Source organism: Diaphorina citri, unplaced genomic scaffold, assembly GCF_000475195.1.
Source record: "Diaphorina citri unplaced genomic scaffold, Diaci psyllid genome assembly version 1.1 scaffold1118, whole genome shotgun sequence".
NCBI classification, from domain to species: domain Eukaryota; kingdom Metazoa; phylum Arthropoda; class Insecta; order Hemiptera; family Psyllidae; genus Diaphorina; species Diaphorina citri.
In genome coordinates, this window is record NW_007378547.1 from 67,812 (window position 1) to 87,806 (window position 19,995).

The following is a 19,995-nucleotide window of genomic DNA, read 5'->3' on the forward strand; positions in this document are numbered from 1 at the left end:
AGTTTATTGTTTGAAAATGTTTGTTTTCATTTGAATTCCGGCACACATTTAGCTCCAGTTGTTCTTACTTCATTGCTCTCTCAGGACTCTTGCGTAAGTAGGTACATAAAGTGTGAAATTGCAACTTGTATACTTTAGAATAGGTATAAAAAAGTTGTAGGCTTTGACTGTTTCAGCAAATGTTTGTTTTCATTTGAATTCCGGCACACATTTAGCTTCAGTTGTTCTTCCTTCATTGCTCTCTCAGGACTCTTTTCTGTAAGTAGGTACATAAAGTGTGAAATTGCAACTTGTATACTTTAGAATAGGTAAGTATAAAAAAGATGTAGGCTTTGACTGTTTCAGCCTGCTGTTAGATTATTATGTAAAAAATTTAGTTTTGGCCTGGTTACTGACTCTGAAATCTACGGCCACCATCCGCGAAAACATATTTTCCTTTATGACTTTCTGGTACAAATCTTTGCCTTGGAAATCCTTCTCATATCTTTACCTTTTCTCCTCGTCTCTCTCTCTCTCTCTCCTCAATGTCTCTCTTTCTTTTCTCATCTTTCCCTCTCTTCTCTTTTTATTTCTTTTATCTTTCTATCTCCTTCTTCCTCTCGCTGTTTCTCTTTCTCCCTCTCCTCTCTTCATTACTCTCTTTCTACTTCTGCCCCATTTATATCTCTCTCTTTCGCTCTCCCGCTTTTCTCTTTCTTTCTCTATCTGTCCTCTCCTTCTCTCTCTATCTCCCCTTCCCTATCATTCTGCCCCAGTCTACTCTCTTCCTCTCTTCTCCTTTTCTTTTTACCCCCATTTTCTTTTCTCTCTCTATCTATTGCCTTGAGTGTCGTTCTTGTTATTGAGTAGATAAAATTTAATATTTCAAACTTGTCTTTGCTGAAGGCTGTAGTTCTGTTTTCTACATTGCGAGTTAGTGCATCACGTGTTTTCTAGTAACCAGACTCTAGCTATCACCAAATCCAAGTACCTATCTCAGTCCATTATTTATGAATCTTGAATTACTTGTGGTGAAGCTGCTCTCACATCTCTGAGTAGCACAGCATTTTTATTGGTCTGCTTTGTGGTTGATTTTGGCTTCTATTTTTTTTTTTTTCTCAAATCAAATATGAAAATTATCCTTTATAGCAGTTTACACAAATCGGACAGGTATGACCGTATGACTTTCTTGCTAAATTTATGCAAAACCTTTTGCAGTCTGACTCATTCACAAGTGTACTCAGTCCATAGCTCGGTTTCCAATGTTCCCAATATCTTGTTAAAATGTTCAGTCAATGTCGAATATGTCAATGGGAACGGGATTTGTTGAATACGCAATCAGAATTTGAATGAGGACGTATAATAACACTGAGACGGAGGAGGCTACTCAAATGTTATATTGAGAGGAGACAGCTCTATGCTCTATGTATATTGTATGGTACTCTTATAGGTAGGTGCGTATGTAGGAGACAGACAACTCATCATTCAAGCAGATATTTAAAGTCGAACCAGGATGTATGAGACAAGATGCTCTGTCCCCCTTTATTTTCTGATTGAAAATCCCCGGGTGGGAGAAAAAATTAGCTCCATAACTGTAACTGAACTAAAATTAACTTTTTTTTACCTCTATGTAAGATAATTTTTTTATGATTCCAGTTTTGACCGCTAAAAAATGGGACCTCTAAAAGAAACTCTCCTGATAATAGGATCTCCTCTGTGGCTGTGGAAAAGAGGAAAGTGCGTCTCTCCTTTGAATTCTCTTGCATACATGTTCGACTGTACCAGGTGGAGGTATTATCCTTTTGGTGCCCTTTACAGTGACCTTTCCAAAATCAGACCTGACAGGTGTGAGATTACCTGATTTGAATCCCCACTGTACTGTCACTCTCTCTCTCTCTCACACACTTTTTCTCTTGTGTTCTCTTTCTCTCACTCTCATTCTTTATTTCTTTCTCTCCCTCCTTTTCGTTCACTCTCATTCTCTCTTTAGAGTTTTTTCATTCAAATTCAATACATGCATGATAGATCCATAACTCCAAAGCTCTGGAATTTTTTTATTGTTTTAGTTTTGTAACAATTTATTGTGTGCGCTAAATATTTTAATGCAAAGTGCAGGCAGTCAGACACGGAATTCAACTTGTTTCCAAAGCTCTGAGATGCAAATCGTGAGAACTTTACAAATTGAAAAGACAAAGTTTTCATTTCAGGAAGCTTCCATTTTTTTAGCGCTTGGAAAGAAAAGGAAAGGTGGCATTAATATTTGAGATGCATATTTTTATTTCATTAAGAATGAGGTAACTTTTACCATCAGGTAATAAGAAAGTAGGTAGAATATTATGGTTTTTTTGTACGTATAGGTAACTTGGTAAGTACCGCTGCCAAAACTTAACAAGAAGTCTCTTGTGACTTGTGAGCTTGTGACTTTAATTCGTGCTGTGGTTTCAGAAGTTATTTCGTGCGTCCCAACAAATTTTCCAAGAGTCATTTTGTACGTACAAATACCTCCCTATAAATTTGTCATGAGATCAGATGCAGTTATCATTCGATATGAAATACCCGTAATTAGTAATTGGGTTCCGGTCGATTAAACCCGTCATCAAATAGTGGAAGGATGTGATCATACAAATCACCTTAAATATGAAATAAATTACCAGCTAGGTGAGGAAAATAGGATATGTCCGTTTTAGGTCACCCTGACTTTGTAATATGAAAGTAGGTAGAATAAATATTATGGTTTTTTTTGTACGTATAGGTAACTTGGTAAGTACCGCTGCCAAAACTTAACAAGAAGTCTCTTGTGACTTGTGAGCTTGCTGTGGTTCAGGTAGAATATTATGGTTTTTTTGTACGTATAGGTAACTTGGTAAGTACCGCTGCCAAAACTTAACAAGAAGACTCTTGTGACTTTAATTCGTGCTGTGGTTCAAGAAGTTATTTCGTGCGTCCCAACAAATTTTCCAAGAGTCACTTTGTACGTACAAATACCTCCCTATAAATTTGTCATGAGATCAGATGCAGTTATCATTCGATATGAAATACCCGTAATTAGTAATTGGTTCTCTCTCTCACACTTTTTTTCTCGTGTTCTCTTTCTCTCACTCTCATTCTTTATTTCTTTCTCTCCCTCCTTTTCGTTTACTCTCATTCTCTCTTTTTCTTTCTCCCTACTTTCACTGTCTCACTCTCACTTTCTATGTACCTTTCATTCTCATTTTTTCTCTCTCTCTCTCTTTCCCTTCCTACCTTCCGCTCTCTCTCTCTCTTTCTATCTCCCTTCCTTTCTCTTTTCCTCTTTCTCAATTTCTCTTTTTTCCATACTTCTGCCTATAGGTATTTCTTCATTCTCTCTTTTTCTTTCTCCCTACTTTCACTGTCTCACCCTCACTTTCTATGTACCTTTCATTCTCATTTTTCTCTCTCTCTCTCTCTTTCCCTCCCTACCTTCCGCTCTCTCTCTCTTTCTATCTCCCTTCCTTTCTCTTTTCCTCTTTCTCAATTTCTCTTTTTTCCATACTTCTGCCTATAGGTATTTCTTGACCATACAACTCTACCTTTTTACAGCCGAATCTACTTAGTTTTCTATAGATCAGAGTAATAAGCACTTGAAAATTGATTTTTTCCCTCCCATAAAAGATGGGCAGAGGACAGAACTGATGCATCTACTCGTATATCCAAAACACCAACTAGTTAGGTACCACTATAATATCAAGATTTCTTCAACAAGATGTCTTCTATCAATAAATGAACTATTTTCTATTAAACCACCATCATGAGTTTCGAATTTCAACGCTGTGCTTGAATTTCAATGTTGTGCTTGAATTCTTACATCAGACATCAGATAACATTGGCAGAACGGTGATGATGCGGTTCTTATCAGTTCATCGGCTACATTCATGTCTGTAAGGTCAGCGCTTATCAGCAAATTTCATTATGCACAAGATCAAGGGTTCGTCTTCTGTTAAACGTATATTGCTAATTTGATATGAGAATCTAAATATTTACATTAACAATATGAAATCGATTGATTGTTCAGCAAGTAAACAGGCAAAACCTATGTATGTTTGATATTTTGAGATGTACAATATACTTAGGTAATAAATGTAATAATTAATTGCTATGGAATATATCCCACACTGAAACGTTTATTCTACTAATGGTATGGTAGGTCTGAGAAATCACCTGTACCTTTATGTATTAAAAAATAACTCTACCTATCCAGTTAACTAATTATAAATTCAAAAGCATTATTGTCAAATTGTTGTGAAAATTTTATCGGAAAACACAAAAAGACAGCTCGAATTTCAGGTTTCAGTAGGTAACTAGGTAGTAAACAAAAGAAAATGAAAGGGAAGGAGAGAGGCGAATGGATTGCAAAGGACAGAGAAACATACGAAGGAAGGAAGAAATAAAGAAAGGAAGAGATGAAGAGAAGTACCTACTAGGTGAAGATATTGGAAGGAAAGGGATGTGGATGAAGAAAGCAACAAAAGAGAATGGAAGGGAAGGGAAGAGGTGAACGGATTAAAAAAGGCACAGAAAGATAGAAAGGAAAAGATAAAGAGAAGTAAAGATATTGGAAGGAAAGGGATTAACGGATACAAAGAGGTGGAAGGGTTGAGATTTTTATGAGTTAGAACGTTATTGACACGAAAATAAATATTTAAAAAAGAAAATCTTCGGAGGATCCAGCTCACAAGAGCAATAAGCAGCAATGATAACACAATATACGAAGGCCTAAAAGCTAAAAAGTAATAATATAGAAAGGACTACATTCTCCTAACGAACAAACAAACATATTGAACGTTAGTGAGAAGAGTGTTATTGAAAAAGGAGCAGATTGCCCGTGATTCGGCACCGAAAATTGATCATAACTCGAGATTGAATTAGATTTTGTCAAAATCCTCTCTTACCGCACATCTAGAACAAGGAACCAGGTGTTCTGGAGAGAGAGCGATCAATGTGTGCGAAGGTGTGATTTGTGGGCCCCTGTGTGGGATATTTAACAAAATCCTCTACCATTTACCTGTTTTTCAATGGGTTCCTTGAAAAAAGTTCAACTCTCATTATTGCCACTCACTTGTGGCGTGAAATTATTCAAACTTACTTCTGGTATGAAATTATTCCCACTTACTTATGGCATGACTGAAATGGCCAAGGTTTCTTATTAAGTGCAAATAGCATGAAGTCTGGAAATCCAATGCACCTCAGCGTGTAGCTCCAATATTTTCAATGGGTTCCTTGAAAAAAGTTCAACTCTCATTATTGCCACTCACTTGTGGCATGAAATTATTCCCACTTACTTGTGGCATGAAATTATTCCCACTTAATACTTGTGGCATGACTGAAATGGCCAAGGTTACTTATTAAGTGCAAATAGCATGAAGTCTGGAAATCCAATGCACCTCAGCGTGTAGCTCCAATTCAATTAACTGCAATTGAAGAGAACGGAAAAAGAAATTGAAGGACAAATTGAATCTAAAACAAATGTCATTGAACACAGGGAGGGGACCTAATAACGTTAGCCCACTTACTTCTGGCATGAAATTATTACCACTTACTTGTTAGAACACTTTAATAAATACAAATAAAAAATTCCCACTTACTTCTGGCATGAAATTATTCCCACTTACTTGTGGCATGACTGAAATGGCCAAGGTTTCTTATTAAGTGCAAATAGCATGAAGTCTGGAAATCCAATGCACCTCAGCGTGTAGCTCCAATTCAATTAACTGCAATTGAAGAGAACGGAAAAAGAAATTGAAGGACAAATTGAATCTAAAACAAATGTCATTGAACACAGGGAGGGGACCTAATAACGTTAGCGTGCCAGGACACTCCGTTTGAAATAGATCAGTATTCCATCTTCATTTTGAATTGGAAAGCAGGAGTAAGATTCTTGTGAAGTGCCAGGACACTCCGTTTGAAATAGATCAGTATTCCATCTTCATTTTGAATTGGAAAGCAGGAGTAAGATTCTTGTGAATAAAGAACGTGGCGTAGGTTTCAAGTGGGTTTATTTCAGAAATGTTTGTATTGATATTCATGGTCGTAGGTAGTTCCTAAAGATGTACCATTGTACATATCCTTTCGTGTTCCACTAGTATCTCAGAATCTCAGTTGGAGTGTTTCGACTAAAAGGATGCAGATATAAGATAACTAAATAGAAGTGTTTCCAACAATAGTTATATTGAAATGAAAGCTCAAATAAAACTAATTAGGAGATAGCTGTTTGCATAGTTGACATAATTGTTCCATCAATCCATTTGATTGGACATATTTAATCAATAGATAAGGAAATGAGGGTATTTATCTGTATCTTTCTTTGAACTTTGTTGTTTTCTATCCCATCGTCTCCCTCCCTGTGTGTATTGATATTCATGGTCGTAGGTAGTTCCTAAAGATGTACCATTGTACATAATATCCTTTCGTGTTCCAATAGTATCTCAGAATCTCAGATTATCAGGTGAAAATAGAAAAAAGATCTGATTATAATAATCATGATGACACATGTGATGTATGAATGGGAAATTTAATATCTAAAATTTGAAAAATAGAAATAATACGAACATGTTATCAGCAGATGGAATGAAATTCAGCACCGGATGCTCGCTGCTTCTGCTTGTACGGATATATTAAATGTCAGCATGCAGCATAATTTATTCAAATGCTGCGACTTTTCCGTAGATACCTCCTACCTATGACTCTAATGATGTGAACGTTTTCCTATATGAAATATGAACATTAATTTGTGAGCTGTGAAAAATAGGTGTCATTTAGATGAGTGTTTCACAGCTAGGTAGAGAAATAAGAAAAAAGTTTAGTTCGATTTTTCAAACAGAAAATGAGTAGATAGGTCTATAAAAATGTTATTAAGGAGATCTGATGAGCACGTGGTTGCATACCTCCTACCTATGACTCTAATGATGTGAACGCTTTCCTATATGAAGTATGAACATTAATTTGTGAGCTGTGAAAAATAGGTGTCATTTAGATGAGTGTTTCACAGCTAGGTAGAGACATATAAAAAAGTTTAGTTCGATTTTTCAAACAGAAAATGAGTAGATATAGGTCTATAAAAATGTTATTAAGGAGATCTGATGAGCACATGGTTGTTAAAGGAGTGTTAAACATGGGTAGGTATTTTAGATTTTTAATTTCCCCTGTACTTCTGTGCCATCAATTCAGCTTTATGGGCCTACCCACATATATCACCCATTTGACGAGGGATTTTCTTAGGTCCAACTATTTATACTCCTGACAGCCCGTAAATATAAACTTTAAACTCCTTAGCCTTTCCTCTGTATAATGTGGTGCTTCAAGAATTGTTTGAAGGTGGTAAGAAAGAAAGCAAAATCCCAAGTCTAATGTGCATTAAACATGAAAGCTCCCTAGGGTCGGAAATAAGATTCCATGGTTAAAGACGTAATCTGAGTACTTCAATCGGATATTGAAGTTCCTAAAGTGCCTATGCCCGTGGATTTAGTGCAACTCCTTTGTTATAGGTACCTATACTTATTTATTTCTTATTTATGTGTATTTTACAGCTTTCTAATTAATTATATTCCTTTCCTTGTACTCGGTAAAGTTAATTACTCAAGTTTACAACTTTCTCACCGCAGGCTCTTCCAAGTTTTGCCTCCCTTGAAGAAAGTTTCGTTCACACACAACGAAACTTGGGTCGAACTTTTGACTCCCAAGTCTTGATGTTGAGGTTTCAGGAGTTAATTTTAGTCAGGAGTTGGCTAATGGTTATTATTATAGTTGGTGTTTGTTTTTATTTCTCGCCCGATGGTGGGACGTGTTTCCATAAAGTGATTAATACCTACATTAGTTTTATAGTTCTCTCGTGGTTACCGAACTGGAAATTTCACAATAAATTTAGATAAGGATCGCGTCACTTTTCATCAACATAGATGTGTGCAGTCGTATCAGGTTTTTTTTTCAAATATTATTATACCTATTAGTAGTTCAGATTATCTGCGTAGAAAATAGATAGATGTCATATAATGACATAGTAATTACTAATTAGCAACGACTCATTTCCCATTTGTTCCCAAGAACCAGGTACTCAAGTAGGGATCACTATTATATTCGTAAAGTTTCATTCTTTTACACCATTTTATACTCATGTTTGAAATTTATTTCAGAGATTTCCACATCCACGCATTTTCCGTTTCAAGATTATCCCCAATGTTTTCCTCTAATGATAGTTCCAAGCTGTATGATGTTTATTGTTCATACTTATCCTATATTCGTAAAGTTTCATTCTTTTACACCATTTTATACTCATGTTTGAAATTTATTTCAGAGATTTCCATATCCACGCATTTTCCGTTTCAAGATTATCCCCAATGTTTTCCTCTAATGATAGTTCCAAGCTGTATGATGTTTATTGTTCATACTTATAGCACAGTGGTAGTAGTATAAAATGGGGGATGAAACGTAATCTTAACTTTTTTCCTCATCAAATGCAATAACTTTCAAGCGAGGAATATCTCCGCCAATATTATCTGGATTTTCAGTTCTCTGAGCAGGATTGCGCATTGAGAGAAAGTCCTCAAGGTAATGGCAGCAGCCAAAATATTTTTTCCTCCCAACTTTGGAGAGCTAAACGCTTAGGACAGGAAGACTCCAGAAAATTGAAGAAATAATAAACTGGGGGATGAAACGGAATCTCCTGAGCTTAACTTTTTTCCTCATCAAATGCAATCACTTTCAAGCGAGGAATATCTCCGCCAATATTATCTGGATTTTCAGTTCTCTGAGCAGGATTGTGCATTGAGAGAAAGTCCTCGGGGTAATGGCAGCAGCCAAAATATTTTTCCCACCAACTTTGAAGAGCTAAACGCTTAGGACAGGAAGACTCCAGAAAATTGAAGAAATGCAGAAAGGGAAGAAGGAACTCTGATCTTGAGAGAAGAATGCTAAAGCTCAAATTAAGTAGATGAATGAGAAATAGCTTTCTTAATAAAATAGCTTTTTTAAATTAACTTTTCTGGATAGCTCAGAGGCAACTTTTGATCTAAATTTTTTTTGTGCAAATTCGTTTAATTTTTTATGAGAAAAAAGAAGATGAAGAAAAAAGAAAAAACAAAGGATTGCATAATAACAATAAAATGATAGTAAAGAAATAAAACAAGAACAAGTTTTTACGATTGTTCTAACTTGTTGTTTAGAATCTTATCTTGTTGTGTACAAGTACCCATTACCCATTTAGGCGATTAAAGGATGTTTCACTAGTAACTATCACGAGCTCAGATCGGATTACCTACCAATAGACAGGAAATCAGGCGAAATTCGCCTGAATGGGGGGAAAACTGAAAAAATGTGAAAATTTCACATGAAAATTTCGCTTTGCTTGAAAAAATTATAAATTGCACCACATGCTACAATGGAAAACTGACAAAACGTGAAAATTTCGCTTTGCTTGAAAAAATTATAAATTGCGCCACATGCTGCAATGGTGCAATACATGTTCAGCTTTGAGGGTCATAATAATATGTATGTATAAATTTTTAAAAAAAGGTATTTTTAGATGATACATCTAAAACTTTGGACCCCCAGAGTAATTACCAAGTTAGTGACATATTTATTTTACGAGGCGAATATTTTACATTACTGTCATAACTTTTTTAGTCATAATAATATGTATGTATAAATTTAAAAAAAAGGTATTTTTAGATGATACATCTGAAACTTTGGACCCCCAGAGTAATTACCAAGTTAGTGACATATTTATTTTACGAGGCGAATATTTTATCATAATAATATGTATGTATAAATTAAAAGAAAAATGGTATTTTTAGATGATACATCTGAAACTTTGGACCCCCAGAGTAATTACCAAGTTAGTGACATATTTATTTTACGAGGCGAATATTTTACATTACTGTCATAACTTTTTTAGAGAGAGGGAGTGAGAGGAAGGGAAGCAAGGAGAGAGAGAGAGAGAGAGAGGGAGGAAAAAATGACAAACTTTTAGTTACGTTAGATTTTGAAATTTTTATTAATCTCAAAGTAAAATATTTCGAGAGGAAGGGAAGCAAGGAGAGAGAGAGAGAGAGGGAGGAAAAAATGACAAACTTTTAGTTACGTTAGATTTTGAAATTTTTATTAATCTCAAAGTAAAATATTTATTTTAGGAATAAATTTTGTTTGATCATCAGGTTGGACGTGAACTTTTCTGGCCTTTGTTGACATTTAGCCTTTTCCTCAACTATAACTAATAAGGGACGGTCAAAAAGGTAAGGTCGAGTAGGAATAAACAAGACAATGACGCCTATTGCTCAAAAATGACACAGAAAAATAAATACAAAAGCTCAAAGTTTCTGAAGCCATTTTCAGTAGGAAAAAAAACTACAAAAACAACAACAGTACGTATACAATGTTATGTACATATCTAAGCCTTACCATACAATTATTTGTGTTGTTCCTGCCGTTTCCTTCCAGAGTTAATTAGAACAACCAACAACAATTATTGAGGAATGTAGTCTACAAAAACAACAACAGTACGTACCTATACAATGTTATGTAGGTACCTAAAGCATTGCCTTACCATACAATTATTTGTGTTGTTCCTGCCGTTTCCTTCCAGAGTTAATTAGAACAACCAACAACAATTATTGAGGAATGTAGTACCAGCTAGGTACCTAGTTAATAATTGTAGGTAATTATTTCTACTACCTATAATTAGTAATTAGGTAATTCCAATGCTGTCCTCAACACTATTATTATTATAAGTAGTTTTAGAGAAGATGGATATAACATCCATACTGAAATCAATAGCAAATTGTTAATAGGTACCTAACTTAAGTCAGCTAGGTACCTATAGTTATTAATTGTAGGTAATTATTTCCACTACCTATAATTAGTAATTAGGTAATTCCAATGCTGTCCTCAACACTATTATTATAAGTAGTTTTAGAGAAGATGGATATAACATCCATACTGAAATCAATAGCAAATTGTTAATAGGTACCTAACTTAATAATATTAATTCCATAATTATCAGCAGATGTATGACTTTAGTATTTTAATTACATATCATAAAATATCTACTCATTAATTCATAAATTTTCGTTATTGCATTAAAAAAAAAACATGAAAGTAAAAAAACTACAAAAACAACAACAGTACGTATACAATGTTATGTACATATCTAAGCCTAAAGCATTGCCTTCCCATACAATTATTTGTGTTGTTCCTGCCGTTTCCTTCCAGAGTTAATTAGAACAACCAACAACAATTATTGAGGAATGTAGTTATTGCTACAAAAACAACAACAGTACGTATACAATGTTATGTACCTAAAGCATTGCCTTACCATACAATTATTTGTGTTGTTCCTGCCATTTCCTTCCAGAGTTAATTAGAACAACCAACAACAATTATTGAGGAATGTAGTTATTGCGGCTTTTGATTTTACTTCCCTTTTTTTCCTCAAAAGCCCTTACGAGATGCTTAAAATATAAGGCCTGAGTCGCCTTTCACAGAAAGTAGAACAAACAGAAGATTGCCTACCTAATTGCTTTCTGTGGTCTACCTGTGTTGAGCAATTTATATTCCGCAAAGGCTTATTAGGGAGGCTTCGCCACAGCAATCAGTCATAATTACTGTATTGATAGGCCAGGGCAGAGAAGGGTTTTGTTTACCCGATGTATAATTAATCAACCAATCAAGGTCGTGTTAATGATTCAGTTATTTTCCATGTTTCACTGGGGATTAGAAATATTAGAATCCTGAAAGATTCAGGAGCCTATTTTCCTTTGAAAAAGCCTAGAAAATTCATTGTAGAAAAGTCCGAGTATTTCAAAGGAAAAATAAATTAACCCAGTCATTTGAACAATTGGATGTCTGCTTTCATACCTTTTGCACCCTCTGTACTTTCATACCTATTGAATCTATGCACCCTTGAACCGTACCAATGCCCAACGGCAAAATATCAGTTGCTTCCTTATCCTTAATGGAGAGAAGTTTTTAGAATGGAATCATAACTTGATAGTAGTAAAACTAGAAGAGTAAGATAAGTCTACACATCAGTTCACCTTCTTAGAAATAGAAGTGTTCAGGATAATAATATTCCCCTAACTATTGTGCTTTACGCTAAGTTCAAAGTTTTTTTTATGTCTATTATTCAAATTACCTACTGTGTATATTTCTAAGATAATTTCGTTTCATTTGTCAGAAAGTAGTCCTTTCGATTCAGGTAGTGATGGGTACCTTTGGAATTTTTGTTACGTAGGTATATTCACTAATGACGATGTTGGTATAGGTAATTTACGACATTGCTACCATCAGATTTTTTTGAACGGACTCCTAGGTAGTAATGGGTACCTTTGGAACTTTTGTTACGTAGGTATATTCACTAATGACGATGTTGGTATAGGTAATTTACGACATTGCTACCATCAGATTTTTTTGAACGGACTCCAGTGGTATGATGACTCTTTATCAGTTTTTTAGTATTTTCCTTACTTATAACTTGTAATGGAGAGTAATAAATCTCGCAGCATTTTTCTTATTGAGATCGTGGTGGTATGATGACTCTTTATCAGTTTTTTAGTATTTTCCTTACTTATAACTTGTAATGGAGAGTAATAAATCTCGCAGCATTTTTCTTACTCGTGTTAGGAGCTAAGTAAACACAGATTTTTCTCTCAACTTATTACAAATCACGTAGCAGCTACCGCAATGTAATGGAATTCCTGCTTGAAAAAATAAAATATGGATGCTGTTCAGCGCTGATTGTTTTCAGGAATTGCATTTAGATGGTGAACACTGTGAGCAGGCGGAGCTAAGTAAACACAGATTTTTCTCTCAACTTATTACAAATCACGTAGCAGTTACCGCAATGTAATGAAATTCCTGCTTGAAAAAATAAAATATGGATGCTGTTCAGCGCTGATTGTTTTCAGGAATTGCATTTAGATGGTGAACACTGTGAGCAGAAATGCAAGACTTATATGAAGTAATATATATATATATACATATAGAACTAACTATGTATTCATAATCCTATGTATTATTGTTTCCATTGTTTTTGCTCTCATATATTGTTTACTCTTCTTGTCTTTGTTTTTACTTGAATACACCATGATCATTGTTGTTTTTGCCTAGATTTTTCTCATGATTTGTCTTTAGATGCAAAAGGAATTGGTTTTAATGTTTATTCTACTATGGTCTCAAATTATAAATTCTATTTGTTCACTGATTTATAATCTAAGCCTGATACCCACGCACACAGATTTTGGTCACCAAACCAGGAGTGACATAGTCTTTAAAGTTTACCTCTTTTGGGATCTTGAGATTTGGACTTCACAGTCATATGTACATATTATCTCGGTAATCGCATTATGATAATTTTGCTGAGAGTATCAATGCTTCCTTATTTCTTTGATAAGTAGGTAACTATACTAACTAGGTAGGTTATAAATGGGCCAAGTTTATGCACTCATAACCCATTATTTTTGTCATAAAATATAGAATTCCATTAAGCTCTACCCAGCTTTTCTTGGCGTTAAAGTTTCACATAGGTAGGTACTTATCCTTAATCCTCCTAACCTCTTATGCACCTTTGTGTAAAAAAGGTGTTTTTATTAGGTTTTCAAGGCGTAAATGAGCTGAACCTTCTACTCCGTGGCAGGAAAAGTATGTATAGGAAAAGCAAAGGAATTTCCTCAATAAATCAAAGAGTAAATCAGTAAAGATAAGATGTCTTTTGTACTGGAAATTTTCAATACTTGAGAAAGTTTCACACATCTTTCCAAGTTTATTGTTTGAAAATGTTTGTTTTCATTTGAATTCCGGCACACATTTAGCTCCAGTTATTCTTCCTTCATTGCTCTCTCAGGACTCTTTTGCGTAAGTAGGTACATAAAGTGTGAAATTGCAACTTGTATACTTTAGAATAGGTATAAAAAAGTTGTAGGCTTTGACTGTATCAGCCTGCTGTTAGATTATTATGTAAAAAATTTAGTTTTGGCCTGGTTACTTACTCTGAAATCTACGGCCACCATCCGTGAAAACATATTTTCCTTTATGACTTTCTGGTACAAAACTTCATATTGTGTAGGTAATGCCTACCGTAATAGTTCGATTAAGATTTATTTCTCTTTTACCTAGCTAGAGTAGGTACCAGTAGAAGTTTCACACATCTTTCCAAGTTTATTGTTTGAAAATGTTTGTTTTCATTTGAATTCCGGCACACATTTAACTCCAGTTGTTCTTCCTTCATTGCTCTCTCAGGACTCTTTTCCATAAGTAGGTACATAAAGTGTGAAATTGCAACTTGTATACTTTAGAATAAGTATAAAAAAGTTGTAGGCTTTGACTGTTTCAGCCTGCTGTTAGATTATTATGTAAAAATTTTAGTTTTGGCCTGATTACTTACTCTGAAATCTACGGCCACCATCCGCGAAAACATATTTTTTTCCTTTATGACTTTCTGGTACAAAACTTCATATTTTGTAGGTAATGCCTACCGTAATAGTTCGATTAAGATTTATTTCTCATTTACCTATAGAGCTAGAGTACCATTATGAATATTAAGTTAGGTAATAAATAATATAGGTCGAAAATTGAAGTTCCTAAAGTGCCTATTAAGACCACAGTAGGTAAATTAGGTAGAAAGAACATTATTTTGTAACATTGACATCTCCACCAATATTTCTTGTAAAGCATATTGCATACTCAAATAGTTTCACGGCATTCATACAAATTATCAATTTTCTTAGGCAAGTGAAAAGATCCAGAAAACCTCGAAGTTACAAGTACCTACTAGCAAGCGCTAGTCATAACGGACGTAAAAATATATACTTCTATATTTTAAGTTCCATTTTTACAATCCTTTGGAGTATTTACTTTTTATTTTTTCAAACATAAAAGTGTAAACTTTTTTCGTTCTTTTATCTTCATCACCGTTGACAACTTTCTGAATAAAGTGAAATGGGCTGAGGTATCTTCTGGTGTTGTGAATGGATCTCGTTCTTATAATATAAGATTTTAGTTTTGGCCTGGTTACTTACTCTGAAATCTACGGCCACCATCCGCGAAAACATATTTTCCTTTATGACTTTCTGGTAGGTACAAAACTTCATATTGTGTAGGTAATGCCTACCGTAATAGTTCGATTAAGATTTATTTCTCATTTACCTAGCTAGAGTACCATAATGAATATTAAGTTAGGTAGGTATTTTAGCAAATATCCAATTTGCATAGATTTTTTGTGCTTTAAAGGGAAAACCTAAGTTTCACTTCAGAAATTTTCCTTTGTATTTCAAAGAGTTTTCTAACCCTATACAATCTGAGTACTTCAATCGGACACTTCAGAAATTTTCCTTTGTATTTCAAAGAGTTTTCTAACCCTATACAATCTGAGTACTTCAATCGGAAATTGAAGTTCCTAAAGTGCCTATTAAGTCCGTCGATTTAGTGCAACTCCTTTGTTATAGGTACCTATACTTATTTATTTCTTATTTATATGTATTTTACGAGTTATTCTTTCCCTTAGATTCATTTTTACTTCCTCGATTTATTATTTATTTGCTAAAGGAAGTACCCAACCTGACAATATCCATTCATTGGTAACAAAGTTTCTAATAGGTAATAAATAATATAGGTTGGTAAGATATTTTTTATTGTGCTTACGAGAATCTCTTAAGCGTTTTTTATTCAAGGCCCTATTACCTACTTGTCAAATGAATTTATTTAGGTAGGTAGTAGGCTATTATTTTATCCTACAAAAGGCCATCAAAAAGTTTTTATTACCATGATATATACCTATTTTTTTTTTAAAGTAGGTAAAACATAACTTTTCAATATTTTATCTCTTCACTTTATTTAAACCTATTTTTTGTTGAGTTGTTTCACGGTGAATAATAATGATAGGTAGGTATACAACGCGCCTAACCTTTAACGACGTGAAAATTTCTCACCGAAGAAGTACTTTTAACATGAATAAAGATTGACTTGGATTAAATTTAATGATGATCTTCCAAGCAATGACATGAAAAAACGCACAGAAAAAAGTCAGGAAATTCCACTCATAACTTTCTGCATGAATAGATACGAGTGGATAATATATCACCTACACGTACCTTCAGCATTACATTTTTTTTTTCTTTTCTGCAAAAGCTCAAGGTGTGTGGAATTTCTGATATTAAAAACAAGAGCGTCAGAGAAAAAAGTCAACTCCTGAGGGCTTCAACTATAAATGGCGGAAAAGTTGTTTACGTTATTAAAATACCTACTCAAGTAAAATTTCTGAAGAGAAAAAACTAAAGTAAGAAAACAATGGGAGACGTGCCAGACGGTATGTTCCATTAATTCTGTTTCAAATCATCGCTAAGGAACTGTAAGAATTCGCTCAGGATATTGCCTATATTAGAGGAAACGGGCGTAGGAAGGAATTAACAAAACAATGGGAGACGTGCCAGACGGTATGTTCCATATTAATTCTGTTTCAAATCATCGCTAAGGAACTGTAAGAATTCGCTCAGGATATTGCCTATATTAGAGGAAACGGGCGTAGGAAGGAATTCTGTTTCAAATCATCGCTAAGGAACTTTAAGAATTCGCTCAGGATATTGCCTATATTAGAGGAAACGGGCGTAGGAAGGAACCGAATATACAAAAGGAGGGTATATTAAAGACATCAGATATGTAGGTAGGTACTTATCCTTAATCCTCCTAACCTCTTATGCACCTTTGTGTAAAAAAAGGTGTTTTTATTAGGTTTTCAAGGCGTAAATGAGCTGAACCTTCTACTCCGTGGCAGGAAAAGTATGTATTGGAAAAGCAAAGGAATTTCCTCAATAAATCAAAGAGTAAATCAGTAAAGATAAGATGTCTTTTGTACTGGAAATTTTCAATACTTGAGTTTCCTTATGAACATTCCGAAATGTCTTCAGTATAATAGGTAGGTAAGAAAAACGTATAATAGGTAAGAAAAGCGGGAAAACGTTTCATCGGATGAAGGACAGATGAAGAAATAGAAGAAAAAAAGGGTAAAACTGGAATAGGTACATTATAGTAATTGAGATGAAGCGTGGGAGGAATAATAAGGAAATACGGTCTGATTTTTGTTTGTTTAGGATAGAATATAGTCGTCCAGTTTTCTACTCTTTAGAGGAAAAGGAGAAAAAGTGACAATCTAGACACTTTCATCCGATATTGACGGATAAAAGCAAAACCTTCTTGAGGTACCTTCTTTCCCTAATTGAGATGAAGCGTGGGAGGAATAATAGGGAAATACGGTCTGATTTTTGTTTGTTTAGGATAGAATATAGTCGTCCAGTTTTCTACTCTTTAGAGGAAAAAGAGAAAATGTGACAATCTAGACACTTTCATCCGAAATTGACGGATAAAAGCAAAACCTTCTTGAGGTACCTTTTTTATGAAATAAACAGTTAGGATGCCTTTACGGATATTATGTTTCCTTTCAAACCTTTTTTATACCTAGATCTGATTGATTGTCGTATTGTAAGACGGAATTCCTTTTGCTCATTTTGTTTGTATGGACTGACATCTTGGTTGAGTCCTCAGTATAATAGGTAGGTAAGAAAAACGTATAATAGGTAAGAAAAACGGGAAAACATTTCATCGGATGAAGGACAGATGAAGAAATAGAAGAAAAAAAGGGTAAAAGCGGAATAGGTACATTATAGTAATTGAGATGAAGCGTGGGAGGAATGATAGGGAAATACGGTCTGATTTTTGTTTATATAGCACAGTGGTAGTGGTATGAAATGGGGGATGAAACGTAATCTCCTGAGCTTAACTTTTTTCCTCATCAGATGCAATAACTTTCAAGCGAGGAATAACTCCGAGGAATATTTCTCTGAGCAGGATTGTGCATTGAGAGAAGTCCGCAGGGTAATGGCAGCAGCCAAAATATTTTTCCCCCCAACTTTGGAGAGCTAAACGCTTAGGACAGGAAGACTCCAGAAAATTGAAGAAATGCAGAAAGGGAAGAAGGAACTCTGATCTTGAGAATATGTATAGTCGTCCAGTTTTCTACTCTTTAGAGGAAAAGAAGAAAATGTGACAATCTAGACACTTTCATCCGATATTGACGGATAAAAGCAAAACCTTCTTGAGGTACCTTTTTATGAAATAAACAGTTAGGATGCCTTTACGGATATTATGTTTCCTTTCAAACCTTTTTTTATACCTAGATCTGATTGATTGTCGTATTGTAAGACGGAATTCCTTTTGCTCATTTTGTTTGTATGGACTGACATCTTGGTTGTACCGTCCGCTCTCATTTCATCCCCACATTTGCTCAAATACAGTTATCCCAGTTTGGTAACACCTTATACAGTTGCACATGGCATGATGTGTTACTTTGAAACTTTTGAGAAACCTTGGTTCAACTTGTACTCGGAGTTCAGACAATAAATTGGCTCATAGTTCTTTTTAATTACAACAGTCATAGTTGTAATTCCAAATTACAACTGTTCAAGAATAATAATTGTCTGCGTGTTGAAACATGATGTGTTACTTTGAAACTTTTGAGAAACCTTGGTTCAACTTGTACTCGGAGTTCAGACACTTGGCTCATAGTTCTTTTTGATTACAACAGTCATAATTGTAATTCCAAATTACAACTGTTCAAGAATAATAATTGTCTGCGTGTTGAAAAAACTTACAAGACACTGTCAGCAAGAACTTTTTCAGTTGTAATTCCAAATTACAACTGTTCAACAATAATAATTGTCTGCGTGTTGAAAAAACTTACAAGAAACTGTCAGCAAGAACTTTCTCACCGTTCCCTTGAAAAAGGGAGGATCATCTTTTGACGTATTTTCCCTAGCAAGCAGTTTTCATTTCGCTCTTATTTTTTTCATTTCTTTTGTAATGATTTTTATCTCTTTAGTGAAAAGATAAATGGAAGTTCATGAAAGCGAGTGACAGATTATTATCATGTAGGGCGCAGGGGCTTGGAACACGAACTTAGTGAACATGTTAGGGTTAGGGATAGTAATTTCAAATCTTTTGACATATTTTCCCTAGCAAGCAGTTTTCATTTCGCTCTTTTTTTCATTTCTTTTGTTATGATTTTTATCTCTTTAGTGAAAAGATAAATGGAAGTTCATGTAAGCGAGTGACAGATTATTATCATGTAGGGCGCAGGGGCTTGGAACACGAACTTAGTGAACATGTTAGGGTTAGGGATAGTAATTTCACCCGAGCAAGCAGTTTTCATTCCACTCTTTTTTTCATTTCTTTTGTTATGATTTTATCTCTTTAGTGAAAAGATAAATGGAAGTTCATGTAAGCGAGTGACAGATTATTATCATGTAGGATTGTAGGGAGTAGGGGCTTAGAACACGAACTTAGTGAACATGTTAGGGTTAGGGATAGTAATTTCATTATTCTATCTTTTGTGCAATCTTTCCACACTTGTGAATCACGTTTTGTAACATTAATTTGTTTTTCTATTATTCCGCGTGTTTGTGAAAAGAAGACGAGTATTAGTATAACATACAAACATACATATAATTTTGTAGAATATTGTAGATACCTACTATAAGTAGGTACATTTTTTACTTTCTATTGCCCTTACGTATAGGGTACCTAAACAAGGTACCTAATGAGAAAGTATTGCAATCGGTCCATTTTTTTCCCCCCCTTTTTTACTTTCCTTATTTCTAGTATAGGCATCCAGACAAACTCTTTTCCTACATTAGAAGGAATTTTTTCCTATTATCCCATTGTACTGTTTTTCTACTTCAGTACTAGGAATCTTCTTCTCCTTTTTCTTGTCCTCCGTCTTTCGTTTATTTCAGTTGTCTTCTTTCCCTTCTCCTTCTTCATTTTCTTTTCTCATAATTATTCGTTATAAGATCTCGTTACACTTCGTTTAAATGTGCTCTCCCCATCTCCTCCGTGAGTGAGAAAGAATCAGTGAAAAAGAGATTAAGGAAGAGAGAGAGGGAGAGGAAGGGAGAGAGAGGGAAAAAGAGGAAGAGAGGGAGAGAGGTGTGGGTGTGCAGTTTCTTTACTACATTGTATTAT

The 19,995-nt window shown here is 34.6% G+C and overlaps 1 long non-coding RNA gene across 6 annotated transcripts in view; it reads left to right on the plus strand.

Annotated features, from left to right (window-relative positions):
- Positions 1 to 19,995, plus strand: part of LOC103514293 — a 62,037-nt gene that overhangs the window by 36,689 nt on the left and 5,353 nt on the right. The window contains exon 6 of one of the 6 annotated variants that reach the window (XR_003392908.1): positions 1,636 to 1,927. The exons of the other annotated variants lie outside the window; for them this stretch is intronic. This is a non-coding gene — a long non-coding RNA (uncharacterized LOC103514293). Of the gene's footprint in view, positions 1 to 1,635; positions 1,928 to 19,995 lie in introns of those variants that run through there. 6 annotated transcript variants of the gene reach the window in all.